The following is a 14,941-nucleotide window of genomic DNA, read 5'->3' on the forward strand; positions in this document are numbered from 1 at the left end:
GGAGAAGACCATGATGAAAATGTTGAGTGGCTCTCATATGCATTATTCTTGATTTAACCAAGAGCCCATATTACCTTGTCTTCTCCCTTGTATTAAATGCTTGCAGATTCCAGCTTAGTCCAATGCACATGCACTATTACTATTATCCACACCGTTCGGTCATGCGAGCGAAAGGAAATAATGACGATATATGATGGACTGACTGAGTTGAGAGAAGCTGGAATGAACTCGACCTATCTATTTTTGTAAATATGATTAGTTCATCGTTCCTGATTCAACCTATTATGAATGAAACATGTTTGCAATGACAATTAGAGATTATAGTTACTCATGGCATGCTTAATTTGCTAGGAGTTTATGATGGTTTACCTTGCGTGCCAACATGCTATTAAAATGGTTGTGATGTGGTATGATAGGGTGGTATCCTCCTTTGAACGATTCGAGTGGCTTGACTTGGCACATGTTCACGCATGTAGTTGAAGAAAAATCAACATAGCCTCCACGATATTTATGTTCATGGTGAATTATATCCCACTCATGCTTGCACTCAGTGTTGATTAATTTTAATGCATGTTCATGACTGTTGTCGCTCTCTAGTTGGTCGCTTCCCAGTCTCTTTCTAGCCTTCACTTGTACTAAGCAGGAATACTGGAGGAGCGCACAGTGGAGGCTGGATGAACAGGAGCCCGTGGATGAACAGTCACAGGTGGAGGCTGGAGGAGGTCGACAGTGGATGAACAGTAGCCCGTGGAGGCTGGAGGAGGTCGACGGTGGAGGTGAACAGTATCCCGTGGAGTCCCGTTTTGTGGTACGCCACACCCCTCCCGATGAACAGGACCCCTATTTCGACCGTAGCGCTCCAACACAAGTCCATTTCCACCATTTTGCGGTACGCACACTCCTCCCGGTCAACAGGACCCCGTTTCGATCGTAGGAGGTTCGTTTCCTCCGTCTTGCGGTACTCCAGACCCCTCCCGATGAACAGGATCCCGTTTCGACCATGGCCTGTCGAACACAAGGCCGTTTCCTCCGTTCTGCGGTATGCCAGGCCTCGTTTCCATCTCCTGTTCCATCCAAGCCGGTTGGCTCCCGATGAACACGACAACGCATTCCGTTCCGACCCAGCCAGTTGCCTCCCCATGAACACGACGACGGCGCAGCTTCTCCTTTCCGACCCAGCCATGTACACGAGCCCTGGCCGTACGTATGCGCGAGTAGGCGTTCGAGACCCCGCCCGTATGTACGTACGTGGCCGTATTTTCTTTCTTGCACCCTGGCCGCTGTACGTATGTCTACATGCTATGTGCGCGCCTCTACTATGACACGTGCGCGCCTCTATATCGACCAGTATGTACGTACACGTTCGTGACCAGAATGACAACGCTACGTACGCTTCGACCAGGTGGGTCCCGACTGTCAAGAACTTGCGTAAGAAGATGTAGCTGGTGGGTCCCAGCAGTTAGGGGGAAACATTATTTTTTCGCGAAATACTGTGGCCCATCCGGTGGGTCCCAGCTGTCAGGTGGAGGAATCATTATTTTGCGCGTAATAAGGAGGCACTTCCTTGCTACGGCCGTGGACCCAGCTGTCAGCCTCTCCACGTATAGTACTCTTCCGATGGAGGTTAGTCGTTGACCACATTGACCACGCTGCGCTGAGAGCACCAAGGCGGTGAGGCCTAGGAAGGGGACAACGCGGAGCCGGGGAAGACACGACAGTGGATGCCCATGCGGAGGGGAGTATGTGGGTTGACTGCTTCGGCTCCGGTGTGAGGTTGCCGTCGCCGGAGAATAACAGGAGGTGTGGGTGAATCTAGAGGGATGGCATCTCCAGCGGTGGCAGCACTGGACACGGGAGGCAGGAGCAGGTGGCATGCCCGACGCTTGTTTGGGCGGCTGCAGCAAGAATACCAGAGGTTGAAGAAGCACTACGGCCGTTGGATGGACATCATACGGTCACTGGAGCTAGAATCGTTCATATTGACTAAGTTGACAAAGCCCTCCGTCCCCATCAACTTAGTAGGCCCACAAGTCAGCCTCCCACTATGGTGGGTCCCAGCTAGCAGGGGGCTATTCAATTTTTTGTGCGTAATAAGGAGGCACTTCCTTGCGTGCGAAGATATAACTATTGGGTCCGACCTGTCAGCGGGGGAACTCTTTTTTGCGTAATACGAAGGCCCTTTCGGTGGGGCCCAGCTATCAGGTGGAGGAATCATTATTTTGCATGTAATAAGGAGGCATTTCCTTGCGTGCGGCCGTGGACCCAGCTATCAGCCTCTCCACGCACAGTCTTCTTCCGAGGGATGTCGTTCGTTGACCACGTTGACTACTCCGCGCCGAGCGCATCCAAGGTGGTGGACAACGGCGAGGCCCCGCGCAGCAATGAGCAGGAGATGGGAAGACCCGGGAGTGGAGTCACAGACGGAGAGGTGTACGAGGGTTAACTGGTTCTGGTGTGGTGTGGCTCGGCAGTCGGTGGAGAAGGACAGGAGGTGTGGAGGGGTGGAGGGATGGCCTGGCCAACGGTGGGGTAGCGCTTCACAGCGAAGCGTGCTAAGCAGAGCTACTAGCAGTAGGAGGCGGGAGCAGGTGGTCCCGGCGGCGCTGGAGGACGAAGACGAGAGATTGAAGATGGATGCGGGTCGTTGGATGTAAATCCAACGGCTAACGATGTCAGAATCATTTGTTGACTAAGTTGACAAGGACTTGCATTGGCTTCGACCTATTGGCCCATATTTCAGCCTCCAAAAATGTGGCACGTATTCAACCCATTTTTGCAGAATTTACAGTCAATTTGATCTCTTTTTTTTAGAATTACAGTCTATTTGCTGGGCTGGGTGAACAAATAATGTAGCGTCCATGCGGCCCATTTATTTTTTTCCTAAAAAATTACAGGCCATTTGCACTTTCTCGAAATACATGATTTTGCTGGGCTGATTCTAATTATAATGTTGGGTTGGGCGCAGCAATGTTATCAAAGAATAAACAGGGGCTTAGCATTTTGTTATAAATATATTTGAATAATAAGTGATTTATTATTACATTGGTCCTTCAATCTTACCAAGCTTTTGTACACAATCACCAGGATTTTCGTTGCCAAAAAAATCCAGGATTTTATTGTTAAGAAATTATTTTTATAAGTTAATAAGATGTGGGATATTGTTTTCTTACATATGTAAGTATCTGTTAAATATATGATGACAATAACAATAATATATAATAACATATAAGATAATTTAAATATATATAATATAGTTAGAAGGGAAACATAAGTTGGACCAGGCGTTCCTATTCTTATATAGAAAAATAGAACAGACCTCTGCGTTTTCTTCAAAAAAATACATAAATTGGGCTGCCGATGTTTCAGGAAAGTAAAACTTCGGATGGGAGGTCCATAAGCCAGTCGATACATGACGGCCCTCAAAAAAATACAAACCGGCATGTCGTGGGCTGCGCATGTTAAAAAAGAAAGCCTAGACAGGGCAGCCCAAAACCCAGCTGATACTTGCTGCCCCAGTGATAATAAATGATACTACCCGCCAACTCCCCAACTTCGTTGTGAATTTATCTCCTACGTTGAAGCACCTAAAAAAATGTAACTATGTTGACAAACACATGGGCCCCAACGTTAGTATAGGATTAGGAGGAAGTATTTTTTTCGATGAGGCACTTGCTTGCATATGGCCATAGACTTGGTGGGTCCCGACTGTCCGCCTCTCCACGTAAAGTCTCTCCAGATTCCTCTCATTTCTTCAGCATGTTCACAACGACAGACGGCCGCGCCGCAGCGAGCGCACAAAGGCGCAGGAGGAGATTGGACCACCTGAGGCAGTGCCTTATTTGTAACGAAAGTACTGAACTAGCCCAGTGGCCAAGTGACACTACCCGACAGCTGTTCCGCCCGGGTTCGATTCCACCTGATGCAGGGAAAATATCTCCAAATTTTTTGCCTCTGCCATTATTGACATGTGGGTCCCCATTGTCATCTACAAACACCACGTCCAACACTTGCCAAAACTTCGTCCCTCGTTTTCTCTGTTTTTCGCACACTCGACATTGTGTGGGCATTTTGAAAATACCATATCTTTTTGACTATGCATCATATGAAGATGTGATATGCATGAATGTTGATCAACATGATATTAACTAGCTGGTAGTTCCATTTCCGACCATGAATAAAACTTCCAACATGATGTTAACCCTGTTTGAAAAGGCCGTGTTAATATAAATGCTCTGCCTTTAAAAGTTGCAGTTTCTTATCTGAAACTGAACTTGCAGTTTCTTATCTGAAACTGAAACTTGCAGTTTCTTTTCTAAGAATCACATTGTCTACACTTTTATACTCCTATGAAACTACATTTTTTGAAGTGCTAAAAATAGATCTCTAGAATTCATAAAATACTTCATATGCTCAATAATGCAAATCTGAAATTCAAAAGACATTCATATCTGAAAGTACTCTCAAAATACACAACACAAATCACAACTCACAACGTGCAAATACTGACAACCCTAAGCTCCTCCTAATAATTCACAACCTGCCCGACTAATGGGCTGGGGGCAGTCCCCTCCTATTCCTCGGTGCCAAACAGCCGCCCTGTGAGACGATATGAACGGCGAGGGAGAGGATGGCAGGGAAGCGTCGTCGGGCCAACTGCTTTTCTCCTCTTGCAAGTGGGTTCGGTCGACGAAGACTCCACCAGCTCGCTCTGGCACGACACCCTCACAAACGGCATCCTTTAGATGCTCGATCCTTTTATCTCTGGTGGATGCTCCATCTGGGATCGATACTCCCACCACCGTTCCCTCATGATCGGATTCGGTGAATCTCTTTGCTCCATGGCCTAAAGGAGCAGCTCTATGTACTCCCGCGCGACTCCCTTCGGGAGTATCGCCGCCTTTTCGCTCTGTTGCAGATATTTGGCCACAGATGTCGCCGCCGCCGCTAGTTGGTCCTTGTTGTCAAACCAAGACAGTATCTCCAACATCCTAGCTAGCTTCACAGGGTCGCCGTCTGCGATCCTCACGTATCAGTTGTACTACTCCATCGATCTAATTCTCCAAAGCACCTTCACTCGCCGGCGGTGGTTTTGAATGGAAGAGGAGAGGAGCAGTGCTGGTTTTGGATTAGAATGGGAGAGGAGCGACGCTGGTTTTGGATTGGAACAGGAGAGGAGGGGCTGTGGTTTTGAAATGGTAGAGGAGAGGAGCGGCGCTGGATTTAGATTGGAACATGAGAGGAGCGGCGGTGGTTTAAGAGGAGAGGAGCGGCGCTGGTCTTGGAAGTATTTTTTTGTTTTGCGTATGTTGGGTCAAAGTTTGACCACGTACTGTATTTGACAAGAAAAATGTGAATGCATGTCACCAAAAATTATATCGTTTGGTTCATATCTGAATGTACTTTAAAATTATATTATTTTTGCAACGTATAACATATATTTTATTTGTGAAAATCATGGTCAATTATGACCCAGAATAAAAGGGAGACTAGTTAATGTGGGGTCGCTTTCTTAATTGAAGGGTAAATTTACTTTGATTTTGATCCAGTCACAGCGCGCCGGCCCTCTCGTCCAATCCTAAATCGTCGCCACACGCTCCTCTCTCTCTTCTCCATTGCAAAACCACCTCCTCTCCTCTCCATCATCTCCATTCCAAAACCATCATCTCGCCTCTCCCTCTTCTCCATTGCAAAACAACCTCCTCTCTCCTCGGATGAGGATCCCCTGACGTAGCCCATCCCGCCATTGAGACACTGACACGTGGGTCCCACCAAGCCTGGGGCCCACCTGTCAGCGACCAAAAGGCAGGGAAACCTCTCCTCTCCATCATCTCCATTCCAAAACCACCGTCTCGCCTCTCCCTCTTCTCCATTGCAAAACCACCCCCTCTCCTCTCCATCATCTCCATTCCAAAACCACCATCTCGCCCCTCCCTCTTCTCTATTGCAAGACCACCGTCTCTCCTCCCATCTTCCAAAGCTAGCACCGGACCACTCAGAAGGACATCTATGGAGAGGATGCAGCAGCGAATCAGGCAGATCACCGGCGGCGACCAGGCAAAGTTAGCCAGGTTGAAGGATATCTGTCGTGGAATTGTCACGGCAGATGTCCTCGAGCTAGGACTTAGTCGTGGAGCCATCGCAACTAGGAAGCTTGAAGGGGTTAATGCGGGACAAGGAACACGAGGGGTTATACTGGTTCGGCCCCTTACGGTGAAGGTAAAAGCCTACGTCCAGTTGAGGTGGTATTGATTAGGGTTACGATCACCAGGGAGCTAAACTACTATGCCCGGCTCTCGATGAGATTGTTGTTGTTGTCCCTAAACCGCTGCCGGGTCGTCCCTTTATATAGGGAGGCTGACGCCCAGCAGCCCTTAGAGTCCCGGCCGGCTCATAAGAGTGTCCGGCTCGGACTCTCAACTATACTTGCCTTACACTACAAGCTCTACCATAATAATGATTGTAACTACAGGCCTTAAGCCATATCCGGGTCTTAGCCCATCTCTGGCCCATCGTCTGCAAGCTTGGCTCCGGGCTTCTGGCAATGACCATAAGAGTAACCCGGCCCCTCCTGGCGGGTGACTCTAAGGTCTATATCCTCAACATTAGGCCCCAGATTGATTTGAGCCGGCTCATGTCAATCTTCAACTCTGCCGACAGAAAAAATCTCCGGCTTACCATTTATGTGAATGCCATAACCCGGCGTGACGTCATCCTCTGGACTCCGGATAATCCGCCGTGACGTCATCTTCCATTAAGCCCGCTTTTTACTCCACAAGATCCGCAACGGATCTTTGCTTTTACTGTCATTCCGAAAATCGAGGCGTCGTGGGGGGAGATAACCACGCCGTGGTCTCCTTGAATCTCGCGCCCACTTATGAACTTGCCTTATAAATAGGCCGGCCCGACGGGCTCTCAGCCACTTCCTCTCCATCTTCTTCCTCATGCCATCGCTCCTCTGCCCGAGCTCTGCTACTGCCGCCGCCGTCGCGCCCCTGGTCTTCGTCAACTTGGCCGCTGCATCACCCTGACTCGGACCAGACAAACGGCGGCAACCTCCGCTCTTCTCCAGCTCCGGTGAGTCTCTTCTGCCCTGCTAGAACAGATCTGCGGTAGGGTTCGATAGTTCGTCCGTGTTCTTCACCATTGTCCGCAAGCTTCGGTAGTTCTCATAGTTACTGCCCTTGTTTGATCTTTAGCCCTGTATAGAACTAGTGCGGCGGTTGTTTAGGACTCATTTCAAATGCCCGTAGATCTCTTTCTACTGCATAAAGGCTTCGTTCAAGCTCAAGAACTTCCGCTCGTCTGTTTCTAGGTCTAGAAAATTTTCATTTCACCCGACCATTTTGATCCAAAAAAGTTACTGCAATATGTGAAACCTGTTTTACCACACTTAATAAAAACTGCAACCATTGAATCTTGGCGGCTTACAATTCCGGTTTAAAGAAACCACGCGACGTAGAATCTTCCGGCTTAAAGGAAACCATGCTTCGTAGAATCCTCCGGCTTAACTGTGATAAGGCCGTAGATAATCAATTTATTCTGAATGCCCCTGCGGCTTAAATAACCCACTGTACTTGAGTATATATCATTAGTCCCCTTCATAAGCTACCACCTTAGTTTTGAACCGTAGATCTCCGGCTTATAATTAACCCGGACATTTTCCTTTTTGTCATAGACTGCCAACTTTCACCATGCCTCCCAAGGCTCCCATCACTTGCAACTGGATGAGGTCCAACGTCACCAACGAGACCCTAGCCAATTTTGTTAAGTCCGGATATCTGCCTAAGAAAGAAGTCATGTCCTACCGTGCCCCTGACCCGTAAGAAGAGAGACCACAGCCAAAGGATGGGGAGGTAGTGATTTTCGCAGATCATATGAGCCGGGGCTTCGCACCGCCCGGCTCAAAGTTTTTTAGGGACGTGCTCAACTTCTTCGACTTGCGGCCTCAAGATATAGGACCCAACTCAGTGTCCAACATCTGCAATTTTCAAGTCTTCTGCGAGGTTTACCTTGGAGAAGAACCTAGTCTGCTGCTCTTCAGAGAGCTTTTTTACTTAAACCGTCAGAATGAGTGCACCAACGGACCAAGTCTGGAGTTAGGTGGCATCTCCATCCAGCGACGTAGGGACTGTCTTTTCCCTTACGCAGAGCCGCCGAGCCACCCCAAGGACTGGAACATGACTTGGTTCTACTGCCAAGATACATCCCCGGCTGATGAAAGCCCGCTGCCCGGCTTTCGCCCAACACGTCTGGAGCCGACTCACCCATTGTCGGACAAGCTGACCCAAGTGGAGCCCCAGCCTCTGCTCCCCACTATCAACAAGATCAAGGCTCTCCTGGGCAATGGTCTGAACGGAATTGACCTGGTCCGGGTCTGGATCTCATGGCGGGTGATCCCATTGAGCCGCCGCCCCGGCTTAATGTGCGAGTACACAGGACGGAAGGATGACCCGCAGAGACACAGCCGCAACGATCTTCCAGAAGACGTTGCAGAGGAGGAGACCAAGGCTCTTTTAAACGAGAGCCTGGCAGACTGCGGAAGGACCGGGCTAGCCCCCTTCTGCAAGACCAACCCAGCCCCAGCGGTAAGCCGCTGACTTTAACTTTTCAACTTCTTCTGCATATAACCTTCATCTGAACCGTTTTAAGAATTCATTATTGTATTTCTCAGGCTGATGATAAGTTCTGGCGGGTCAAATATGACCATGAGGCGGCCAAGAAGGCCAGGAAGGCGAAGAAAGCCGCCAAGAAAGCCGCCCCTCGCAAAAAAGGAAGCAGACCTACTGCTTCGGAGCTGATGCAATTAAGCGACAGCTTCGAGTCAGAGGTAACCCTCAAGCCTTTAATTTCTTGCTGTATTTGTTGTTTGTTGCTGTCCGCCTTATCAACACTTGCTCATTGACAGGATGGCACCGGCGCCAGTAACCCGGTGGTTGAAGAGGTAATGTCACTTTCCTCCGACTCGGAGCCCTTGCCACAGCTGAAAGTCCGAAGGGTAACCCGGAAAGTAAGCTTTTCACATCCTTTAGCTTACCAAGACCCTCAATTTATTTTGAAGCGACAGGTTCATGAAAGCCGGCGTCACACCCGGACCAACAAGGACACCAATCTCTCCGCCGGGTTACCCGACGCAACAAGGAAGCGTCGAACTGAGGTTTTTTCTCACTTGTACCCTTTTCACCCGTTGGCGGGTGTTATCCGTCAGCCACTCAACTCTTCTGACTCCAATTATCAGGAGACCTCCCCCTCTTCGGGTGACTCCATGCAGTCGAACCTGCCGGCTTTCAAGACCGCGCCCGGGTAACGATAATCATCTCATGTTGCTCTGATCTTTACTCATATTTTTTGTACTAACCTTTGTTGTTCTTTCAGTGCCCAAGCAAAGCTCACCAAGAGGGTGAAGAAAACCAAGTCAGCCGGAGTGCCGGATCTGCCTGAGCCGGCGGTGACAGTCCAAGAGCCGCCAGCTGCCTCCGCCCCCGAAGCCACCACTCCCATGGACACGGCACCTGAGGCCACTGCCCCGACTACCAAGGCAACAACTGAAGCTTCTGTTAACCCGGAGGCCTCCAGCTCGGCTCCACCAGCAGACGACCCGGACGTGGTAATCACCCGGACGGAGTTCGTTGAGCCGGGGAGACCTACCATGCTGGCCAAGTGCTCCGCGAAGGGGGAGTTGCTGCAGCCCCACCGGGTGAACCTGGATCTCTCCAACTACACCAACCTGAGCATTGGAGAGCTCGTCTCTGGCTACATCAGCCAAGTGCACAAGAGTCGGGACGCCGAGGTTGCCATGGTGACCCAGATCCAGCAGAAGTCTGAGGTAACATCCTTTTGTCCTCTTATTTACTGCTAAGTTACCTGTACCATTCTAGCCCCCAAGTCGACGACTTATGACTGAGTATGTTGTAGACTTAAGTTCCGGCTTACTCAATTGAGCCGGCAGTATGTAGATAGATACGTTCAATATGCATTAGCCCCCAAGTGCCAAGTGTCTTTGCTTGGAAAGCGCTTGGGACTTATATAATGACAGTTAACAACCCAGAAATTTTTGCAGGCTGTTGGCAAGAAGCTAGAGGCGGACCTTGCGGATCTCAAGAGCCGGCTGAAAATGCAGGAGATGGAGACCCGGAAGGCAAACGCCAAGTTTGTATCCAGCATCGCCGCTCAAGAAAAGTTGAAGACCGAGTTTGATGCTGAGCGGAAAGCCTGGGCCGAAGAGAAGGCCGCACTGGTGACCCGGGCGGAACAGGCGGAGAAGGCTCTCTCTGAGAAGACCGCCGAGCTCTCCGGCCTAAAGCGCCAGGTTTCCCAAATGGTGGCCGCCATCTTCGGTAAGTCGCCTCACCGGCTTTCATCAAGCTTAGAATGTTTATACCTCATGACTCATCCTTTGCCGCCGGCTTATCTGATGCTGTTAAACAGGTCCCAGAAGTGCCAACCTCAACCAGAGCGTGGTCACCAAGCTAAAGGCCGTGTATACCCTGGTGGAGCAGCTCTACACCGGGTCACAGCATGCCTTAGCTGTGGTGGCCCTATCCAGCGAGGTGCCGACTCACCTGGCCGAAGTCCTGCGCCGGCTCGCCGTTCTACCTCAGCGGATCCAAGAGCTGCGGCGGGCCTCTGCGAGAGCCGGAGCGATCGCTGCGCTGAGCCGGACCAAGGCATTCCTGCCGGAGTTAGACCCGGCGGACATCGCCCTTGGCTATCCAAGCCTGAAGGAAGACGGCTCAGCTTTCGATCAGAAGGACTTCGCAGCTTGCGTGAAGGCCGTACGCCCGGTGGCCACCCTTATCGGGAATGACACCGATCTGACCAAGTACCAGCCGGGTTATGATGCGGAGAATCAGAGGATTCCAACCCCTCGCTATGAAGCTCTCAACTTGATCCCGCCGGCTCGTCAGCACACCTTCGCCCCAGAGATTGACCCGGCCGGGTTAATTGACGAGGAAGCCCAATTCAAAGCGCTCAGCGGCATCGACTGGAAGTCATCAACCTTCCAGGTCATGGGATCAGCCGGAGGAGAGGACAGGAATGAGCCGGAGACTTCAACTCAGCGGGCATCATAACTTGGCTGGCGGTTTAGCAAACAATGTTCCACCCTTTTTAGACTTGATGAATTTTGTAATAGAGTAGGTGCAACAGTTCATCTCTGCCATGCCATCGTGCACGTATTGAATGTGAAAAGTCTTTTGAAATTGTCTCTTCGATACTTCTCCGGGTCATAATCAATCCTTTGTTTTTCTTATCCTCAAACATAGAAAGGCAAATCATAAGTCTCAGGGCGTCTTACCGTCCTGAGAATCATAAATTTTAGATAACCCGGAATATGAATCAAAAAGGACTTATCTTCAATAGTATCCTGAATACAGCCGTAATAACACACTTATCGGCCTGTAAGCATACTTCCGGTTTAGATAACCCGGGTAACAAGGTTGGTGCCTTAACTCCGATTTACTTGCCTTGATGACACCCATGATGTTCAACTAACACTGTAAACCAAAGTTAAGCCGGCAAAGTGAGACCCGGCTGCGCACACCTTGATATAATCGGAATAAACTTGTGATAAAGCAGAAGAACTTAGGGGCTTCCGGTTCGAATACGACCAGAGACCCGGCCCAAAGGGGTTAAGCCAAGATTCGGATACGATCATACAGCCCCCAGTGGGTGTGGCGATGCCAATCAAGAGGGTACCGACAGCTATGTTCTCTTTGGTTCGAATACGACCCATGTTTGAACAGGAAGCCCCCAAGTGATTTTTAGAATTGTTTAACGACGCTGATTCGAATACGATCCACGTCGGTTCTCAGAGGGGTTAAACTATGATTCAAATATGACCAAAGGTAACCTCCCAATGAGCTCGGCACTTTGCCAATCAAATGGGTATCGACAGCTATGTTCTCTTTGGTTCGAATACGACCCATGTTTGAACAGGAAGCCCCCAAGTGACTTTACTGCTTACGGCTAGATTCGAATACGATCATAAGCCGGATCCTCCTTTAAGTCATCATGTAAACAACACGTGCATATTTGGAGGAGAAAAAAGGACAGAGGTCCTGCTTTATTGCTTATCATAATATATACATGGCTGAGAGAAATATGTACACCACGAGAGCCGGTGGCTCAAGTGTAGTAAGGCCGAAGCTGAGCTATGTTCCACGGCCGACGGGTCTCTTCCTCCGACTTACGTGAATCTTTGTGCTCCCGAATGTCAATGAGGTAATATGACCCGTTGTGCAAGTTCTTGCTGACCACAAAGGGCCCTTCCCAAGGTGGGGATAACTTGTGTGCATCTGTTTGATCCTGGATGAGCCGGAGCACAAGGTCGCCTTCCTGGAAGACCCGGGATTTGACCCGGCGGCTATGATAACGGCGCAGGTCTTGTTGGTAAATCGCTGAACGGGCTGCCGCCACATCACGCTGTTCATCCAACAAGTCAAGAGCATCTTGGCGCGCCTGTTCATTATCCGTCTCCACATAAGCCGCCACGCGAGGTGAGTCGTGACGGATGTCACTGGGGAGGACTGCTTCTGCTCCATAAACCATGAAGAAAGGCGTGAAGCCTGTAGACCTGTTAGGAGTAGTGTTGATGCTCCATAACACGGAGGGCAACTCCTCCACCCAACAACCCGGCGTCCGTTGCAAAGGAACCAAAAGCCGGGGCTTGATGCCCTTCAGAATCTCCTGATTAGCTCTCTCAGCTTGACCATTGGATTGAGGATGAGCCACTGAAGAAACATCAAGTCGGATATGCTCTTGTTGACAAAAATCTTCCATGGCGCCTTTGGAGAGATTGGTGCCATTGTCAGTTATAATGCTGTGCGGAAAGCCAAAGCGAAAAATCACCTTTTTCATAAATTGAACCGCCGTGGCTGCATCGCACTTGCTAACTGGCTCAGCTTCCACCCACTTTGTGAATTTATCAACTGCCACCAAGAGGTGGGTCTTCTTATCCTTGGACCTTTTAAAAGGCCCAACCATATCAAGCCCCCAGACCGCAAAGGGCCAAGTGATTGGGATCATCCTCAGCTCCTGAGCCGGCACATGAGCCCGTCGTGACAACCTCTGGCAACCATCAGCATGAGCCGTCAACCAATAAAAACCATGACGGAAAGCCTTGGCCACAAGGGACTTTGAGCCGGCATGATGGCCACAATCCCCTTCATGGATCTCACGCAAGATCTCTTGACCTTCCTCAGGGGAGACACAACGCTGAAATGCTCCTGTAACACTGCGATGATGCAACTCGCCATCGATAACGATCATTGACTTAGCCCGCCGGGTTATTTGCCTGGCCAAAGTTTCATCCTCAGGCAACTCTCCCGGGGTTATATAAGCCAGATATGGCATTGTCCAGTCCGGTATGACATGAAGAGCCGCCACCAGTCGTGCCTCCGGGTCAGGGATAGCCAAGTCTTCCTCTGTAGGCAACTTAACCGAAGGGTTATACAGGACGTCCAGGAAAGTGTTAGGCGGCACCGGCTTTCGCTGAGAGCCCAGCCGGCTTAGAGCATCAGCCGCCTCGTTCTTCCTGCGATCAATGTGCTCCACTTGGTAGCCCTGAACGTGCCCAGCAATGGCATCAACCTCGCAGCGATAAGCCGCCATGAGAGGATCCTTAGAATCCCACTTGCCTGATACTTGTTGAGCCACTAAGTCTGAGTCACCAAAGCACCTTACCCGGCTCAAGCTCATCTCCTTAGCCATCCGAAGACCGTGGAGCAGGGCCTCGTACTCAGCCGCGTTGTTAGTGCAAGGAAACATCAACTGTAGCACATAATGGAACTTGTCACCTTTAGGGGACGCCAATACAACGCTAGCCCCCGAGCCCTCCAACTGCCTGGACCCATCGAAATGAATAGTCCAATATGTGTTATCCGGCTTTTGCTCGGGCACTTGTGACTCTGTCCAATCATTGATGAAATCCAACAAGGCCTGAGACTTAATAGCAGTGCATGGCACATATTTGAGACCATGAGGTCCAAGTTCTATAGCCCACTTAGCAATTCTCCCTGTGGCCTCTCTGTTTTGAATGATATCACCAAGGGGGCAGAACTGACCATAGTGATGGGATGACCCTGAAAATAATGCTTAAGTTTCCGGCTTGCCATGAACACACCATATACCAACTTCTGCCAATGTGGGTACCGCTGCTTGGACTCAGTGAGCACTTCGCTGACATAATAAACCGGCCGCTGAACCGGATGCTCCTTACCCTCCTCCTTGCGCTCCACCACAATAGCCACACTGACGGCTCGTGCGTTTGCTGCCACATACAATAATAAGGGCTCCTTATCAACCGGAGCAGCAAGGACTGGAGGCTCTGCCAGCTGCTTCTTCAAATCCTCAAAGGTGGGATTAGCTGCATCATTCCAGACAAAGTTATCAGTTTTCTTCATCAACTGATATAAGGGCATGGCCTTCTCACCCAAACGGCTTATAAACCGGCTTAAAGCAGGGATGCGACCCGCCAGACGCTGAACGTCATTTATACATGCCGGCTTAGCCAGAGAGGTGATAGCCTTGATCTTCTCCGGGTTAGCCTCAATGCCTCTGTCAGAAACCAAGAAGCCCAAGAGTTTGCCTGCAGGAACACCAAAGACACATTTGGCCGGGTTAAGCATCATCTTGTAAACCCGGAGATTATCAAAGGTTTCCCTTAAATCATCTATCAGGGTTTCCTCTTTTATGGACTTAACCACAATATCGTCCACATAAGCGTGAACATTGCGCCCAATTTGTTTATGAAGACAGTTCTGCACACAACGCTGGTAAGTTGCCTGTGCACACTTGAGTCCAAAGGGCATAGATACATAGCAGAAGGCTCCAAAGGGAGTGATGAACGCCGTCTTCTCCTGGTCCTTAACTGCCATCTTAATCTGATGATAATCAGAATAAGCATCCAAGAAACCTGCCGTAGCATCAATGATTTGATCAATAC

The sequence above is a fragment of the Aegilops tauschii genome, chromosome 1 (genome assembly GCF_002575655.3).
Source record: "Aegilops tauschii subsp. strangulata cultivar AL8/78 chromosome 1, Aet v6.0, whole genome shotgun sequence".
Classification (NCBI taxonomy): domain Eukaryota; kingdom Viridiplantae; phylum Streptophyta; class Magnoliopsida; order Poales; family Poaceae; genus Aegilops; species Aegilops tauschii.